Source organism: Amblyomma mixtum, chromosome 6, assembly GCF_055824585.1.
Source record: "Amblyomma mixtum isolate Tamu chromosome 6, ASM5582458v1, whole genome shotgun sequence".
NCBI lineage: Eukaryota > Metazoa > Arthropoda > Arachnida > Ixodida > Ixodidae > Amblyomma > Amblyomma mixtum.
In genome coordinates this window covers 135,904,276-135,922,765 of record NC_143017.1, presented here as the reverse complement: position 1 = coordinate 135,922,765, position 18,490 = coordinate 135,904,276, and the positions used below count along the sequence as shown (strand labels likewise).

At 46.9% G+C, this 18,490-nt stretch overlaps 1 protein-coding gene and 1 non-coding gene across 2 annotated transcripts in view; one reads left to right on the top strand and one right to left on the bottom strand.

Annotated features, from left to right (window-relative positions):
* The first annotated feature begins 4,511 nt into the window (after positions 1 to 4,511).
* LOC149340479 (neuronal acetylcholine receptor subunit alpha-10-like) overlaps positions 4,512 to 18,490 on the top strand; it is a 333,173-nt gene continuing 319,194 nt past the window's right edge. Inside the window, exon 1 of the mRNA XM_089549256.1 lies at positions 4,512 to 5,929. The gene's annotated coding sequence lies outside the window, so the exon portion shown is untranslated. The remainder of the gene's footprint in view (positions 5,930 to 18,490) is intronic.
* On the bottom strand, positions 15,552 to 15,623 carry TRNAS-CGA (transfer RNA serine (anticodon CGA)). The gene has a single exon. It is a non-coding gene; the product is annotated as a tRNA-Ser (tRNA).

The following is an 18,490-nucleotide window of genomic DNA, read 5'->3' as shown; positions in this document are numbered from 1 at the left end:
CACAAAAGAGGAGCCAAGAAACCTCATTGGTGATTAGTTAAAGGCAAACGTGCGGAGCAGACATCTGCAATGGCACCGCAAAAGAGGGCTGGCATGTATACTTATAGGCGAACAACCTAGCCGAGTCTTACTGAACCCGCCTTATCATCTTATTTAAGAATGAGTCTTCCGGAGCACAAGTATGCAGCATAAGTAGCATAAATTATGCCGTGCGGCGACCTGAAGACTGCGCGTCTCTTCCCTCTCTACAGTTCTCGTTAGTTGCTTACTGGCAGACTGATTAGAACAGGAGCTTTTATGTACTACGGTGTATATATTTTCTTCACCTCTTGCCCCCGCACGGAGAATGATCCCAGGAGCTGCGGTAACTCGAAACTATACTAGCTATGTCTATCGAGAAGATAGTGCGAAAGAGAAGAATTATGCCAAAAATAAAGGAGCGAAAAAGAAAAAAGAAAGAAGCGCCCTTGGCCACATGTCATCCCCGTTAGCCTTCGTCTTTTGCTCTACGAGTTCCTGAGATGTTTCCCGGAAACAAAGAAGCTCAGTGAAATGTCGAGGGCAGGTAATAACAAAAAAATGCAGTAATAAAGAGAACCCTGCGCGTAATATATGGGAGGAAACAAGATGAAAGCTTTGCCTCCTGTGAGAATGCTTCCAGGACGAGTAAGGCTTGCCTCTCAACGTTAGTCCGGTTGCTGATTCCCAAGGCTTCCGCTCGCTATACGCACCGTGTACAAAGTGACTGATGCTCGCCGTCAGCCCTTTCACGGCCGAGGTGTGATTTGCATATTGCGTAATGTAATCAAGACTTGATGCGTCGCTGCAGAAAATACAGAAAATAAAGGCTAGACGGTCAAGTTCACAAGCTGCGCTAACGATTCCTATCGCCGAAATCTTCAAGCCACCATCTCAAGCGACGAGGCGGCCTTGTGAGTGAAGATAGAAAGAAAACGCAGCTGCTCTTAAAGGGAGTTAATTCGTTGCTTTACACTGCGAACCTTTGGTGTAATTGATCCGCACTTTCAGTATACAGGGTGTTTCAGCGAACACTTTCAAAAATTTTCATAGATAGGCTTTCTGGGGTAAAAATATGGCTTTTGTGGCATAGTATTACCACTGTTGGCGGACACCAGAAAACCGATGAATCGTCGTAAGTAGTAAGCTGGTTAACCAGTTTTTAATAATTAAGTTCTTAACTAGCACAGTTAGGCGCCTAGTTGCAATTAGAGACTTGTAGCCGGTCTTTAGTAATAGCCATATCAGTTTTTATAAATTAGAAAACGCGGTTAGCCTTGGCGCTGTGGCTCGACAAAATTTGGCTTTTTCGACTAGTTACGTGCACTGGATGGGTTGCTTGGCATGCATGCTTTCGAAAGCCCGTGTATTTTCGCACGATGCAGCCAGTTTTTTATTATTGACAGCGGTGAGGGTAATCGCGTTTTCGAAATTCTAAAAACTGTTATAGCTATTACTAACCACCGGTTACAAACCTCTAATTGCAACTACGCGCCTAACTCTACTACCGTATTTTCCGGTGTATAAGACGCACCCTTGTATAAGACGCACCCGCCATATATGCAAGCTGTCATTGAAAAATTTCGTATATAAGACGCACCCGTGTATAAGACGCACCCCAGTTTACCCAGTTAGGCTAGTGAGGCTTAATTAAACACGCTTGCGCGACTATCGCGAAATGCACCGTACCTGTGAGAAATTTTTAAGCAATGCTAAGTGATCGAAAAAGGCCACACTCACGCCATACCTGCAGACGTTTTAGCAAAAAAAGAAAGAAAAAACGAAAGAGATCCCCATATGTCCATAACAACATTTTATTTCTACTTGAAACCTTCGAAGTCTTCATCTTGAGATGCGCTATCAAAAGGTTCACGCATTTCTGGTGGCAACGCGGCTGAAACATTCTCTTCGTACTACGTACACGGAGCAAAGTTGCAAAGGGTGACTACAAAAGAACGCCGGCTTGTCTTGGCTTTTCTTGACAATGGCGAGAAGCGCGATTGTCGCCATATTTCGGCGTTTCTCATTACTTTTGCTTGGGGCCTCCTAAACGGCCGCGCGTTTGTGATCCCGGAAGTCGTCATCCCCGCCGTTTCATGATAAAGATTACGTAAAAAAGTCGCGCACAGTGGTCCCGGTATTGAAGTATTAACCGTGTTACAACCGCATTATTGGTACTGATATTTTTTCGGTGAAAAAATCTTGAGCATGAACCGGAATAATCTGTGAACTCGCAAAAAAAGACGAAAAATTCGCATATAAGACGCACCCTTGTATAGGACGCACCAGCAAGATTTTTGAAAAAAAGCCGCGTCTTATACACCGGAAAATACGGTAGTTAAAAAGTTAATTATTCAAAAGTTAATTACCAACGCATTAATGTGTGCGCTAATTCTTACTTGCCAAGGATGATAGCAGAATGGAATGATTTACCAGCATATCTCTTACAGTCCAGGACATTAACAATGTTCGAAAAAGCTACCTTCATCTCACACTAAAAAGTTTTTTTTTTTTCAATGGCATGCGCCTAATTACTTGGTGATTACATATCGCCTAAGATGAAGGCCGTAAATGTAGAAATGTTTTTCTTTTTTTTCCTTTTCTGTGTGAAATAACTGTCTTTCAAGTGAATAGTTATTAACACTGCTTCTGTAGAAAAAGAAACATTACGCTGCAAGAAATATGTTTGTGTAGATGAAGATGAACTTTGTATTTTTGTATAATCAAAAGTAAAGATGTTACTCTTCAAGTGTCACGCCCCACCACTGTAACGGCCCCATGGCCAAAAGTATTTGCAAATCAAAATTAGTTAGGCATCCTCATCCATCGTTACATACCGTTTTATGCCCTGAGTCAGTCAATATCGCTTAAAAAAATTATTCAAAATTAGTTAACCAGCTCATTACTTAAAACAATACACTGCTTTTCTGATGTCCGCCAATACTGGTAACAGTCTGCCCCAAAAGCTATATTTTTACTCCTAGAAGCCTATTTCTAAAAAAATTTTGAAAGTGTTCGCTGAAACACACGGCATGAGGCCCAGGAGATGCAAGTGTAAGGGGACATCGAAACCAGTGACAAGTTTCAGACAAGTCATCACAGCATCCGATAGAGCACCCAAGAGACCATATTAGGGTAATCGTTAGTCATGAACTCATTTCTTCACGAGATTATGCGTCATATCTACGAGCATGCCACGCCGCGTAAGCTAGGACGCGATCGGGGATAATCCTGGCCGGACCAAGACAGATAACAGCAGTTTCCGCCGCCTGAAAGGAGATTGAGTCCCGAGCCTGTTCTTAAGTGCAAGAACGATGGCTACGATTTTTAAAAGTATGCTCTCCGCTCATTTTGAGCGAACAGTGCACGCGCTGCGGAACCTTACGTTCAGAATGAAAATCTGGTTTCAGTGGCTTCTTTCGAGCATCTAACGCCATCGTAAACCTCTGGCCCTCAAAAACAACGTCAAGAAGGTCGACGTATGTGACCCGAGTCGTCGTGCGGGTAAACGTTGGTAGCAGTGCTTAAAATATTGACCAGTTCGCTTCGCTTTACGTTGATACTACACCTGTCAAAAGCAGTCAGAGAAGATTTTTTAGATTGAATAGGAGAAATTCGGCTCGGCCATCGCACACCTTGAGGCAAAACTCTGTGGCCCAAAGCTTACAGCGATAAACTCGCCAGAAGTCTAAAATCCTGCTTTAGCTGTAGATGCGGAGAGAGAGAGAGAGAGAGAGAGGTAAAATGTGAGAGTTAACTGATCGACGCGAGTTGAGTCGTGGGCGTGGCAAAAGAACATGGCAATTGACAAGGTGAGGGTTGCACAATAAATGATCGTCGAAAAGTGCACTCATTACGTTGTCTCTTTACGTAGTCATAAAGACGCCCTTTCTGTGACTAAAAGACACTAAAAGAACACGGCGAAATGCTGGTGAGCAGAAAAACCAGGAGTCACCGAGAATCATTTTCAATATCCGGCACAATATCTATCAAGAACAACATCTGAGAATAACGAGGCAGAAGTAACAGAGGCAGTTGAGTTGGCTAATTCATTTCTTGCACGAGCGCCGCAACGATGGCTACGTGGTTATTGAACTCTGCCGCTAACCCGAAGGACGCGGGTTCGATCCTGGCCGCGATGGTCGCATTTCGATGGAGTCGAAACTCTAGAGGCGCGTGTACTGTGCGACGTCAGTGCACGTTAAAGAATCCCAGGTGGTCGAAATTATCTGGAACTATTCGCTATGGCATCCCTCATAGCCTTGATCGCTTTGGGACTTAAGCCCCATAAACCATTTCTTGCATAAGCATTTCCAGGACACCAACCCCACTTTGCAGGCGCGACGTCCCGTCCATGGCAGCAATAAAGCCGTGCTCTTCTTCTGACGAATACAATAGACGGCACAAACAACCAACCAAGATACAGGCCGGTCACTTTAGATTGCGCCACAGCTCAGCAGCAGCCATATGCAAAGCTATAACGCGAACGACCTCGGGGCGCGGGTCGGGAGACGCACTGTTCCGAGTGGTGTCCGCTCCGCCGATCCCGACGTCAGAGGCCGCGGAATGCATTAGGCGGCCGCGTAAATGGCCCCAAACAGCACACGCCGGCCACATCGTGCCCCGAGCGCGAGATGGCTCGAGAACGGACGGTGCCATGCGTCGCTGAACAAACCTCGTCGCAGTCAGTTCAAGCGTGTAGCGCTCATGCCCGTGGCGCTGTTAATAAAATGACCCTCCGCCCCCTCCCCGGGAAGCGTTCCGCCTCCCGCAGCGAGCATCCCCCCGAGGCCGTTGGGAGCTTCTCCTAGGAGCACCTAGCGGCCTTCGTGCGATAGGCACCTAAGCAGCCTACCAGAATAATTAAATTGTACCAACATCTTTCCCGTCGGACAACTTCCTCCCCACCGTCCCTCCTCCTTTTCGCCGCTGCAAATCTCCGCACTGCGAGCGCATGCCACCAGTCACAAAAGAGGAGAGGAGGAGGACTGGATACATATTTAATATAAAAACTAAGGGCCAAACTGTCATGCCATCGACAGTCGCGAGAGAGAGAGAGAAAACGGCCCGGTGCTCGTAGTCCAAAGCCGGACGGGGCGCGCACTGGTGCCGTTGAGAGTCGTTCCCGAAACCGCCGCGGCACGGCGCTGCGGGCGGCTCCTCTCCCACTCGCCTTTCTCCTTTTTTTTTTTCTTCGAGGCGGGTCGAGATCAGAGAGGGAGGTCAGCCGAATCGCTCCTTGCATCCGCAGCATCCGCATCACTCCATCCTCCGTCGTCGCTTGCGCCACGTGCGGGCCGAACTCGGCGCGCAATGCTCGCGGGCCACCGTCGCCCAGTGGATGCCGTCTGGACGGTTCTCTAGCGGCCGGAGGTCTTGTGCCCGGGGGGGGTCGAGATGCGTCGCTTGAAGAGGCAGCGCCGCCCGACTGTCTTGAGCGAAATTCCTTCAACTGCTGCAGTGAGAAAGTGATGCGGTGAGGTTCCCCGTGATCGTCTCGAAGTTGTGGCTAATAACTGTCGTTGCCTCCAAATGGAATGAAGTGTCATTTGTGGGTGCCATTCATGACTGGGACGCAGTAGCAGTTGTGGGACCCTACTGCGCGAGAAAACCGCAGTGCGAACGATGATATAGTGAGTTGACAGAAAAGAATGAGTCCGGAGCTTATACAAGTGCACGCACATAGAATAGTGGAATTAACAACGTCAGTGCCACTGTGAGACCGCGAAAAGTGTCTGGAACCGAGCGCAGTTTTATAGCCGTGAGGGGAATCCCGGAGACTTGGAGTTTTCTGCATGCTCCTCTCAGTCCAGCGTGCGAGCCTCGCCCAACGCGGAAGACAGCGGAAAACGTACTCCAGGAACATCAGTAAATCGTCGACCATCCCACTTGCTCCTTTGAAGACCTGCCGGTAAGTAGACGCTTGTTTTTTGAAAAACAAAATCATCACTTCGCCATACTTAAATGTCATCCTGCTACTAAGTACTGTACGAAGCAGAAGACATGGCTTACAGGTTGACAGTGTTCCCTGGCCGCAACTTTATTTATGTTTTTTTAACTTGGTTAAAGAAAACTTCAAGGCTTAGAATACGTTACAGCAATCACACATAGCAGAGAGAGTGTACTGGATGTCATTTATAACTTTTGGTTGGCTGTTTTCCACGTTAAACGCTCTCACTGCACCATTTAAAGCAAGTATCTGCGAAAAATCTACGCAGTTTGTCTGTTGTGATCTTGTTTTTATACATTTCAGAAATTTTTTTTTATTTCTTAAAGAAGCCTTTTCTGCCGCTCTTTCTGCGATGAAAATGGATGTCTTTTTTATAAAGACCTTTGTCTGAAAGCTGTTAAGAATAGCGCAGCATTGTTTCACTACCAAAAAAAAGCTATAAGACGCAGTAGTAACGTTGCCCTAAATTCTGCAGCCTTTAGCACGCTCCTCTTTTTTATTTTTTGTTGTCATTGAAACTGAGGATTGCCAATCTCTTACAGCTCTAAATGCTCGATACCTTAATTCGCCTGCACACAAATAAAAAAGTTTTTATTTGCTCGTCCCTAAGCCAATTAGTCAGCGCCTGTAATTAATTAAGAACCGCTGAAGTTCAAGCTCTCCTGCTCGGTGACACTTTACTTTCGCGTGTAATGGATTTAACTAAACGAGTGTGCTGTTTGAAGACGTGTCCTTCCTTTCAATAAAGTTACGAGAGAAGTATTTCGTATGCTTACTTCCCGGAGCCTGAAAAAAGCACGCCTAGCCCTTGGGCAAAATAACAGATGTTCCGTTCTCCGTAGCGGGTTTCAAAGTTTACCCCCTTAAATAAAAGCATTTTTCTCTGCCCGACACTTTGACAGGAGTGTTTTCTTGTGCGTTTTCGCTTCGCTTTCGCTATAAAGCCTAATTAAACTTACTCCACTGCTGTAACGGGTTCATCGCTCAACATCTGCACTGTGTGTCGCGCATACGCGCGGTTCGAGTGCGGTTACTACTGCAGCGACATCCGTTGCTCGCCAAGAAGCGGCGGCTCAACTTTTCGGGAACTGCGCGGCGCTCACGGGCAGTACAGTTTGAAACCTCCTCTCCTCTGCCATTCGTTTTCGGTCGCTGGAGCGCCGCTAGCGCTGAGGGTGAGGGAAGACGATGAGTGCCCTCCCCCTCGCCAACAGCAAACTTATGGAAGGACCAAAGTGCACTGTCATTAGTCACTGTCTAGCCAGTCGCGGCAGCGACCATACGAGGCGAGTTCTCCTCTGGTTCTAAATTGCGCCTCTAATTGCCTGCGACGCCCGAAGAACAAGGAAGGCGTGGAACCCTTCTCCTTCTCGTTCTCCTCCTCCTCCTCCTGCTGCCGAGAATTCGCATTTTTCTGCCCCGGCACTGTTCTGCCGGAGAACTGGCGCACGCACGTTGGAAAGCGGCGGAAAATTTACCTTGGCGTGCTCTCGACCTATTTGCGCTCTCTGCTTTGCTGGTGCTTCCTCAACAGGCGCGCTGACAAAATTATTCCTGCCGTGTTCGTCCTCACTGCGTCGCCTAATTATTTTCGAGAAAAAACTGAAATGAACTTCATATGCGCGGTGCTTGATTTGATCGTGAACACTCTTAATCTTGCTTGCAGATAGAGTTTCTCGCTAATTGCTCGCTATTGATCATTCGCCCTTGCCTTTGTCCAGTGCATCTGCCTATTTATTTTCATTTTTCTTTGCTATATGAGGTGATAGCTGATTTTTTGTTCCAATTAAAAGGAGCTTTATGTGTTTTTTTTTCTTTTGTTAATGTTGACGGGGAAGGGGATTACTCACATGAGTAAGTTTGTGCGAGTGACAACATAATCAGCTTGTTGAAGCTAAACCTTACTCTGTCGTTTTTCGCAAAGTCGCGAATACTTTTCCTTTTTTTTTCATTCAAAGCCTCGTAAAACATTCACAGAGAGGTTTAACAAAATCAGCGGATTCGTCGGACACAGGCACGACTCGTGCGCGGGTGCTCAGAAAGAAAGATGAGCCAAGGCACGCGAGCCATCCGTTTCAAACAGCGAACCGTAAAGTGGCCAAGGAGCAGAAGCGCAACAAAGAAGTCTCCGCTCAACAACGGACGCTCTCCGATAACAGCGCGGGTTGGTGCTTTCACCAAGACGTGTGCGGAATTAAAGTGTCGGTTCGCACGTCGCGCTTTCTATAGGTTGCTCCTCGATAACCCCCTGCCACGCTGGCTGTTGCATTTCTCCGCCGCTGTCGGTAGTCACGTCTTATTATTTGTTTATTTTTATTCCCGATTCCCCTCGTCTTCGAAAGTAGCCGAAAGGCTAGCATGGAAGAAGAGAAACAAATACGGCTTCTCGAGCCGTTCGGAAAGTCAACGCCGTAGCCAGGGCGAGGCCAACGGCGCGTAAATCTCATAAAAATGTCAACACGTGACGCCACAATAGCGAGTGCTTGTCAAACACCTCAGCGCCCGAGGAAGCCGAAAAGAAGAACAGTAAGATGCCCCCCCCCCCCCCCCCCCCCCCCCCCCACACCCCCTCTGTCCACTTCCTTCCCTTGGTGCTTCCTTCTTGTTGTTGTCTATCTCTGTGCGTTGTTTCGTGACGCATCCTCTTTCTCCTTCGGAGGGACACGCGCATCTGTTTCCTCGCGATTGGAATTTGCGACGCCAGTCACATCTCTCAGGATGAGGGGCAAGGAATAAAACAGAGGACGTCTCCAGCGAAAGCCGCGCCAAGTTTTCGCGCGGGGTGACGGTAGACGGTATGCGTTGAAGCGTAAGTAAACGGCGTTCCGCTTTGAGTGACGTAGCGGTAGCATAACGTTCCGTTCCTGCTTCAAAGTCCTGACGTACGGGGTTAGGGTACGCGGCCGGACAAGGTACGCACTACATGCTTCTTTTCTTTTTTTTTCATGGAAGAAAACGAGGCATTTTTCTCACCAGTAAATACCAAAACGAGAAAGCCCGAAAAACAGCTCGACACTTCAGTTACATTTTTTTAGGTCTTGCTTTCATCCTTTTTTCTTTAAAGTATATACGGCCTATTAGTCACTCCCTCTCCCGCGTACAAACAGCATTCACAGTAGAGACAGGGTACAGTAATTGTTTAAAATTTAATATGCGATTTACGAATCAGTTTATGAACCGGGCACGTTTGTTCTCCGGTTTGTAGGTCGTATGAGCCGCAGTACAAACGATCATTTTTTTTTCTTACGTTGCTCCGTCTTCTTTCTTTTCATCCCTTACAGCGAGTCAACGTGAAATACAGCACGCGCGGAACAATCGATTCAAAGTGCTCGTTACCGGCGTACAAGGCCCACAATTAAATCTCGCCACTCGTGGATGTCGAGTGGTTTTCCCGAAAGCAGGGCCGGGTACGGCAGTCTGGGGCAATAGGTTCTATTGTGAGGAGCAGTTAGCCTGTGGCTTTATGCGCCTTGAGCAAGGCATGTTGTCGGGCGAGTTGGTTGGTAATCATTATCAGGCAGGCAGCGCTGGCGGACGAATCACAAGGACAAGTGAACACTTCAAGTGTCCACTTTTTGTCCGAAATCCACTGCCTTTCTCAGATTGTTTGTACGCCTGCGGAATTTTTTTTAAGTCTGTCCGTTACGGCCAGGAAACAAGATGTGCGTGTTAACGGCAACTCTAGTGAGGAGTGAACCCCTTAAGAATGATACAAACCCGCTGATCTAGATGGATTGTTGTGACGAGTAATAATGGTCTTGTCATGCTATATCCACTTTCTCGTTTTCAGATCTTTCGAGAGCAACGGTAGGCTATGCTATACCGTCATTCACTTCGAAACGATGGCAACTTGTCCATTTCGGTAAGGACGTAACGAATTTGAATCGGCTGGCGGAAAAATTTTTCAATTAAATTTTCTCACCGGCAAAAGGGTCTTTTGCTGCCGAACATACGTCAACATAGCCACAAAAAGCCAGAGAATCAATTTTTACCTTAAAAATAGATTCATGAACCTTTCCTCAGTGATCACCAGCTGAAGGTGGATGGAGGTGCGGTCTAGCCTCACGGATTCGTGCTGAAAAATGTGAGCATCGACGTTACAGCAGACACTAACTGTGCGAACATTCTGCATTTCATTTTTCCGCTCGTGTACCTCACGTAAGAAGTTCTTTTAGTTATAAAGTGGGCACATTTTAATTGGAACACGGTAATGACTAGAATAGGCCAACGTCTATTTCTACACACTGTCTTTTTACCTCTTCCCACGGTGACGCTTTCTGAATGTCGATAACAGGCAAGGTCCCGTCGTTCTTGACAAAAAGCGAGCCTCAGGGTGGCACGAATGCATGCGCACCACCTATAGCGTCTCGGTCTCGCTAAGCCTCCGGCTGTGCATCCACAGAAACCGATCGGAATGTCTCCGGAGACGTAATCAGTCTCCCAGCATTAGTCTCGCAGGCGGGCTATCCGGATGCCTGCCTAGCAGGAGGTGCAGCACAGCCTCGCCTTGCGCAACAGACACGCGTACCCGGATGACGAGCAGAAGCGTCGCCGAGGTTTCTGGAGCAACGGACTTCGGCAGCGGCAGCCGCCGTATATACTGGTCGAATTTGATGGAAATACCCAGCGTGCCGCGACTCCGTGACGACCGTCACCCAAGCGCCCGCGTTCGCGTCCCCGGCGTTGTGGAGCGCAGGCTATTAGCGCCGAGAATTCGGCGCCCCTATTAGTATGAATGCCGTGCCATCGATGACTTGGGAGGAGAGTCGGCGAGCATCTCCCCTCCCTTTCCCTCTTGCTCCTCTCCCTTATATTCTGACCTTTCCCCTTCCCGTCCTCCCCTGGGAGCCAGAAGGGAAAGAAGGAAGGAAGCGACGGTCTTGTGCCCTTTAGCGGCTCCTTCAAGCAGGGATATATCTGGGCTTCCGCCTTCGGGCCTTATCGGCTCGCTTGAGCCACCCTCCTCGCCGCATCTCTCCTTTTTGGGGGTCTGTTTCCCTTTTTTCCCCTTTTCTCTCCTTTTCTTTCGTCCTTTTGTTTCCTTTGGTTTCCGCGCATCGGTTCGCGATTTGGTCGCTGCCGTCCTCGCCCGGTTACTGGAGAGCCTCCTCGCATCGCCATTTCCTTGCCGCCGGCGGGGAAGTGACCCCCGTAGCTCGGCGCTTGCCTCCGCCCCCTTTGGAAAGAAAGTTTGGCTCCTTTCCAGGCAAGTTTGCCTCCGCCGACGCCGCTACCGTCGCCCGCCTGCGAAGATTGAGGCCGACTTTGAGGCGTTTTTCTTTTTCTCTTCTTTCCTTTTTAGGGAAGTACACGTTTGTAGTGCTCGGCTGCAAGTTGAGAAAAATAACTTCCTCGTGAAAAAAAAAATCTAAGAGGTTCTTCTTCGCTAGAAACAATTTTGGGGTCTAACCTGGTCGCTTAGGCGTTTTTTTTTATTTGCTACTTAGGTTACCTTTTATCTCCGGTGGGAGAGTAGATGGCAAGACTTTGTGACTTAGATTGCTTACTGTATCGTGTGACTGTATCTCAAGAGCTCTTTTCGAGGATGAGAGCTGTGTCAGCGACGTTACTCGGGGCGAAAGATCTCGACCTTTGAGGCAGGAAAAAGCTTACTTGTGCTCGCACACAGCAACAATGTTTCAACTTCCTACCTTTTTTTTTTTCAACACAGCATAAAAAATGTTTATAATATTTTCCTTGTCTGGTCTCTACTAGGCGATTAAAATACGTTGTTGTGATTTCTTGGCAATTATCTATTCACCTCAAAGAGCTCCCAAAGGCAGAAGCAGAATCGGGGAAAAAAAATCTAATATTTTTGCCCGTGGTAGCTACATGCTGCGAAAATGTTCATAACGTTCATGCGCCAGCCACACTCATAAATTACTCCTGCATGCAAAATTTCTGGGCCATTCCTCGTGCCCTAGATGACCCTCGGGTCATCTTAGATTATCCATTATGTGTGCAGGGCTACCGGCCATGAGGTCGTTCATATGCATCAACTTCTCATCCATCACGCAACGGCTTCTAAAGTGGGCGGGGTCTTTCTTGCGGCAAAGTTTAGCTCGCGTGAGGGTCGTCTAACCGCCTCGCATTGCAGATGCTCAAATATATGGACAGCAAAGGCGCTGTGCTACTTTTGGAAGCCGCCAGGCGTGCGTGAGATCAGCTACGGCTTCGCAAAGCACTTTTTCGCGTGTGTGTGCGCATTATATTCTTGTCTCATTTTCCTTCAGCCGCTCATCTCTTCGCCCCTCTTTGGCCGTGTGGGCAACGATGCGGATTTAGGTAGTTCTCTGTAATCACTCCGTTTCTCTCAAGCCCCATACGGTGTACTTCTCCTGCTAATTAAATTAATATCAGTGCTTTCCTAACACCTGCTGGCACAACAAAAAATCATCGGTGGCTTGCCGGTATGGTTCCCAGCTTTCAGAGTTTATTTCCGGGCAAATTCGGAGTAGGCTTTTCAGAGTTTTTTTTTTTCTCCGGAATTCGGAGAATGTAGAAGATTTCTTTTCATTGCGCAGAATATACGAAGTCTACGTGTTTTTCTTATTCGGTCTAAGGATTCAATTGACCACCTTCCGATGTCGAAATATGCAATGCCACTGCGTGGCGTGTACAAAGGCATTTCATGGCTACTTAGAAGTTCTTATACTATGTGCAAGCTTACCTTGCTGCGTTTGCACTCGCGTCTGCAGCGCGCTTCTTTCTGTTCAGGTATGAACTTTTAAAATGCTATTTAGGCGTCAGCGCTGCATGGTGGAAAAAATGGACTTCCGGAAAAGTGGAAATTTCGGGTGGCGGATGCATTACAGAAAAGTAAGTACTAAGCAGCGCAGTAATGGGACGGAGTAAGAACAGAGACATTGTTTTCGCCATAATTATTTTCACCCGTTTTTCTTTATTTCCACGCTTTTTCTTGTTCTCCCTGCGTACATGTGTCGCTTTGGACGGCCAGTAAACATTCGCATCTTATAGTGAGCTCTTCCTTTGTGTCTCCACATACTTCGTCCCGTTCCTACGCTCTTTCTAACTTAATTTTTATAGTCTAACGCCAGTGTAAGACACGCTAGGGGAACAACGGTTTCGGCAACTTTTTTTTTTATCTGGTAGGCTTCATATTAACAACTCTGATGCGGTGCGAGAAGCGCCATAATGTTCATGCGTACTGAAGCCAATTATGGCTCATAAGTATAGGCCCTTTATTTTCGGGTAAAACTCGATCTTACCCTTTTCTTGCGCATTAAACAGTTTTCTTGATTGTTGCCCAAAAATTAGCCTTGTAGACAACGAATAGACATTCCAGATTGAAACGCGCACAGCGCCAGTTAACAAAACGAATTATTATACCTATGTACTTTCGCCGCCGCGGTGGCTCAGCGGTTATGATGCTCGGCTGCTGACCCAAAAGACGGGGGTTCGATCCCGGCCGCGGCGGCTAGAATTTCTTTGGAGGAGAAATTCTAGAGGCCCGTGTACTGTGCGATGTCAGTGCACGTTAAAGAACCCCAGGTGGTCGAAATTTCTGGAGCCCTCCACTACGGCGTCTCTCATAGCCTTAGTCGCTTTGGGACGTTAAACCTCATAAACCAAACCAAACCTATGTACTTTCAGCTGCAACGTATAACTAGCCTGATCCGGGTTTCAGGGTTAAAACTTGTACTGGATGACGTATTCATAAACCAGTTGTGAAGGAATACCTCGCTTTAAAGTACGCAGTTACGGTTTATGCGTATTAGTGTTTTATTCCGGCCTGGCTGTTGGTTATCTAGTGCACAAGACTGAAGACACCGCATGATAGTTAACGGATATGTGTGCTTTCGAGAGGGATGTTTTCGGTTGATTGGTGGTCTTGTTATTCATGACGCAGCTTAATTTGACGATAAGTTCGAAACGAGTGTAAGAATCGAGAGGCCAAAAAACGGGTGCTGTCCAGATGGGCACTGCTGTATCAGGCGCTATCCACGCTAGCGACAATTTTAAGCGCTTTCTCGCTTAAAATCGTAGCTGTGACATCGAATTATCGTTTTCACTTCGTGGAGAGGTAAGAAACCCTAGATAATCTAGATAGCCTGCTAAGGGAAAGCACTGGGTCTGTATTGTATGGACTAGCTGGGACTGCAGAATTAACGGTGGAATAAATAACACCTGCAAGCGGCAGGGTGTTCAAGACAAAAATATTTGAACAGACTTTTTTTTTTCACCTGCCAAAACTGCATCTTGGTTATGAGTGACACCGCAGCAAAGAGCTCTAGATTGTAATTTTGATTATCTGAGGTTCTTTAACGGGCATACATATCTTACTCTGTTTATGTGTTCGTATCTCGTCCCTATCAAGATTAGGGCCCTGTGGACGGAATCGTACCCAAGACCCCAGCCTCAGTCACAGAACGCCGCAATCTCTCAGCTACAGCGCCGAATAATTAAGATGACTAGAAGAGTAAGCAAGCAGAAATTCAGCAAGGATGAGACTTAAACCGGCTCAAGGGAGAGCTACCATTTTCTTACTTGAATTATAACCCCAGTCCTCAATGCTGCACTCAGTATCTGCCAGCGCAGCATATATTTGCTTGTTTGAATGTTCCCCTAGTATGAAAACAAGCGCCAGCAATTTCAAGCATTTCATCCTGCACAATTCTGTCTCAAATGTGTAATTCAAGTAAGTAAAAAAATCTTTTCGTTGCAAAACGGCGACCGCTCAAAGAGCTTCTCTTTTATCCGTGTAGACTGTCCTCTCTACCCACAGTTTACACAACAACGAGCCTATTTATTTCTTCCCGCATCGAATGTTGCGCCAGCGAACTGAAACTTTAGGGGAGCTGACTGCCCAAAAGCAACAGCTTTGTTTTCATTCAATTTCGCGTAAAGGAATCATTGGAAGGCACCGAATGTTGTGTCATGGAGGTTATTCGCATATTGTTTATGCACCTCAGAAAGACCAAAGCCTGAACTTAAAGTAAACTCACACATCTGGTGCTTCGAGCGCCGCTTGTAGGTAGAGCTCTTATTTTAACGAACTCTTCTATTGCAAGTGCCATCGTATAAGTCTTTCGCGGTTTTGCCAGTGCTTTTATGAACTGACCTACGTCTGCTGTCAGCTTAACTTCCTTCAGTGACAGCCTGCTGTCTGTGTGTGCGTGTATATATATATATATATATATATATATATATATATATATATATATACCTCGGAAGAGAGGTGGGGGTGCCGTAAGTTACGGCACCCTATATATATATATATATATATATATATATATATATATATATATATATATATATATATATATATATATATACACGCACACACAGACAGCAGGCTGTCACTGAAGGAAGTTAAGCTGACAGCAGACGTAGGTCAGTTCATAAAAGTTCATATATATATATATATATATATATATATATATATATATATATATATATATATATATATATAAGAGAAGCTAACAACCGCCGAAACCAAGGGACACACGGGATTTTTTTAATTAATTTATTCATTTTGTGCTGTTGTTCGATTTAGAATATTACTGAATATATTATCGCTTAAAGCTAATTGATTAGAAAAGAAGAAGAAAAAACAACCAGATGCCGCCGGTGGGATCCGAACCCACGACCTCCGAATTTCGCGTCCGGTGCTCTACCGCTGAGCTACGGCGACGGCTGTCAAATCTTCTTCTTTCGGGGATATTTATGTTTACAAATAACCTAACTGACTTGAAATACTCATATTCACCGCAAACCAAACTACCAGGATCACTTTCTAAAACACAACCCCTCGTAAAAAATAGTGGCTTGTTTAGGGCGGATTACAGGTGCCCCCGGCAGGAGTCTGGCTCAGGAAAACGGATCACTTTGGAGGAGGCTATTTAGCCGAAAAAACTTCGGCTGACGTAATGGCGGAGAGGCAAGAAGCCAGTGAAAACGTCCAAACCACAGGAAGTATACGGCGAGATCTGCTCTTTCTGGAGAACTATCCTGCATCAGAAAGGAAAACTGGCGGAAACATCTCTTGTGGCTGTCTTTCGTGTCCCAACCAGCGACGGGAAGTGCACAAAAATGCTTTCCTGTTGCGTGCCCTTCCACTGGCGTATGGCTTTTCGTTTAAGCGCCAAGCGCTCAGACGCCCGCCCCCGTGCGCGCGCGAATATTTCAAGCTCCGATGCACCTACTTGGATCAAACAACTGGCTGCCTTGGAATTCCGCTCGACGCCGTCGAGCATTCTTGTGCTTTGTCGGGCAAATTCAGTCCAATGGAGCCTTGCGCGGCCTTCCTTTCATCTTCTTGTATATAGTGAAGCATTCGGGCGACGCGCTTTGGTCGGAAGCTTTGCTTGGCTCAGTCTTTCACGCAGTGATGACGTCGTGGTGGTGGGCGGGGGGGGGGGGGGGTGGGGGGGGGGGGAGGGGTGAGGACGCCTAGTTCGTGTTGCTTCCGCGTGATTTTTTTTTTCCTTTTTGGTCGACGATGTTCGGTAAGGGCCTAGGTCAATCGTTAAGCTATCTCGGCCTGGAAATCCTCTGTAGAAGTAAATTTTTTGCGTCGTTATTTGACCAAGCATATTTTTAGCAGGTAGTTCAGCTGTTTGTGTAGCCCGCCCTTTTCCTCTACGAACGATGATGCTCTAGTGGCCATACAGGTGTCATTTAGGGAAATTATAAATATTAATGCCCATAATTCAAGGTCCTCGTCGAGTGCGGGATTGATTCCATAAAGAAAATTTTTGCTCTTACCAGAGCATAATCCACGGGTGCAGCTAAGTTCTGCATTTTGCTTGTTTTATCAGCGAATTTGTCAGATCACGGTCATCCGCTGCATAATTATACCGCGGTGAGCGAGAGCACGATGGCTTTCGACACGTATTGAGGGTAATCACAGCAAATATTATGAAATATGAAAGAAATTCGTTACCTAAAAGCATCGCTTCATGCACAGATCATAAAGCATTAAGCGAGAAAATAAAAACTCATCTCTCATAGCGTTCACCGCTTTCGCGCATATCTACCCCCGACCTTTGTTATCTTTCTTTCTGTATTAATGAACATGCATCCTGTGGGAAACACTGATATTATTACTTGCTTTCTCATGCTTGCTGTTTTTGAAGCTCTTTTCTGTTCCTGTATTTTTTTAAGTTCTTTTATCGTTTCTGTTACTTTTTTTATGCTTGCTTTCATCGCAATTCACCACATGAAAACCGACACGTCCCAAACTTTATGTAATGCCTTTGGACCCTTAAGGACACAATAAATGAACTGAAATTAAAGGACAGTGAAATGAAATGACAGTGAAATTACAGCAGAGAAATAATATTGCTAATCTCATACTTTCCGCCATCCTCCCATTGGACTTGCAACCACAGGGAGACATTGGTGCCTGGTGGTGACTTGCACAGAGTATACTGATTCCCGTGAAGGGCTGTGAAGGTCTGAAAGAGCGCTAGTGCTTGTTATCACAGGGCATGCTGATTAGTTTAGACTGTAAAAAAACTGATTCGCGTATTTTATGACTGCTCCTTACTGTCATTCGAGTGAAAACGGGGCGGTGAGGAAAATGAATGGGAGAAATGTAGAAGGGAGGGGGGGGGGGTGTCGTTTTTTGGTCCTACGTGATGTACGGTACAGTAAGCGCGGCAACGAACCAGGATTGTTTACATGACGTGCGGTTCCGATTCAGGCACTGTTTTGCGGCCCGCACCCTCAACTGAGCCTTGAACTCGATGACGAAGAGAAACAAGCAAAAAAATTAACAACAACAACGCAACAACAAAAGCCTGGGCGTACAAAGGGCCGGGCGACTGGGCACGAGCCATCGCCGAAAACAGGTCTCGATACCGAGAAGAGAACCGGCGGGCGGAACACCGCAAACAAGCGGCCGCCCGCAGGGCCAACAATAATTTACCTGCGCTCGCGGCCGATGCTGCCGCTCTTGCCGGCGATATATTCGAGCCAATTTGAAGCGTGCTCCGTCCTGAATAAAACATGACGCATGCTTCCTGCTACTGGCCACAGCACGTCTGGCGTGAAACAAGCGAAAAGAGGAGAAGAAAAGAAGAAAAGAAGTTGAGGGGGAGAAATAGAAGCACCGGAACTGCGGAAACGTCCTGGAGAAGAATAAGAGCATGCTTCAGAAAGCACGGGAGCTATACACGTTTGTTCCTATGCGCGGCCCTAAACAAGAGCGGTGCGAGGCCCTGGTGGCGGCAGAGATCGGGCTGGCCAGAAACCGGCGTAAGGACGGGGAGGGGAGGTTTTAGACTCTTCGCGTTCTTCGCCCTCACCCACCAGAACGCACCGTCACTGTGCGAGTTTTCCGCCAGGCCCTGGGAACGGTAAATTTATCTCCCCTCCGGGTCCCCACGAATGGCAGGGAAACCACCTTTTACTCCCTCCAGGTCGCGTTCCTTCCCTTTACTCCCTCTACATCCCTATTTTCATCCCTTTTTCTTTCGTTTCTTCTTTGATGTTGTCCTTTCCTCCTTGGTCCTCGTGCTGTTTCTGTCCTGCTCGGTTCGGAGGATGCTTGGACCG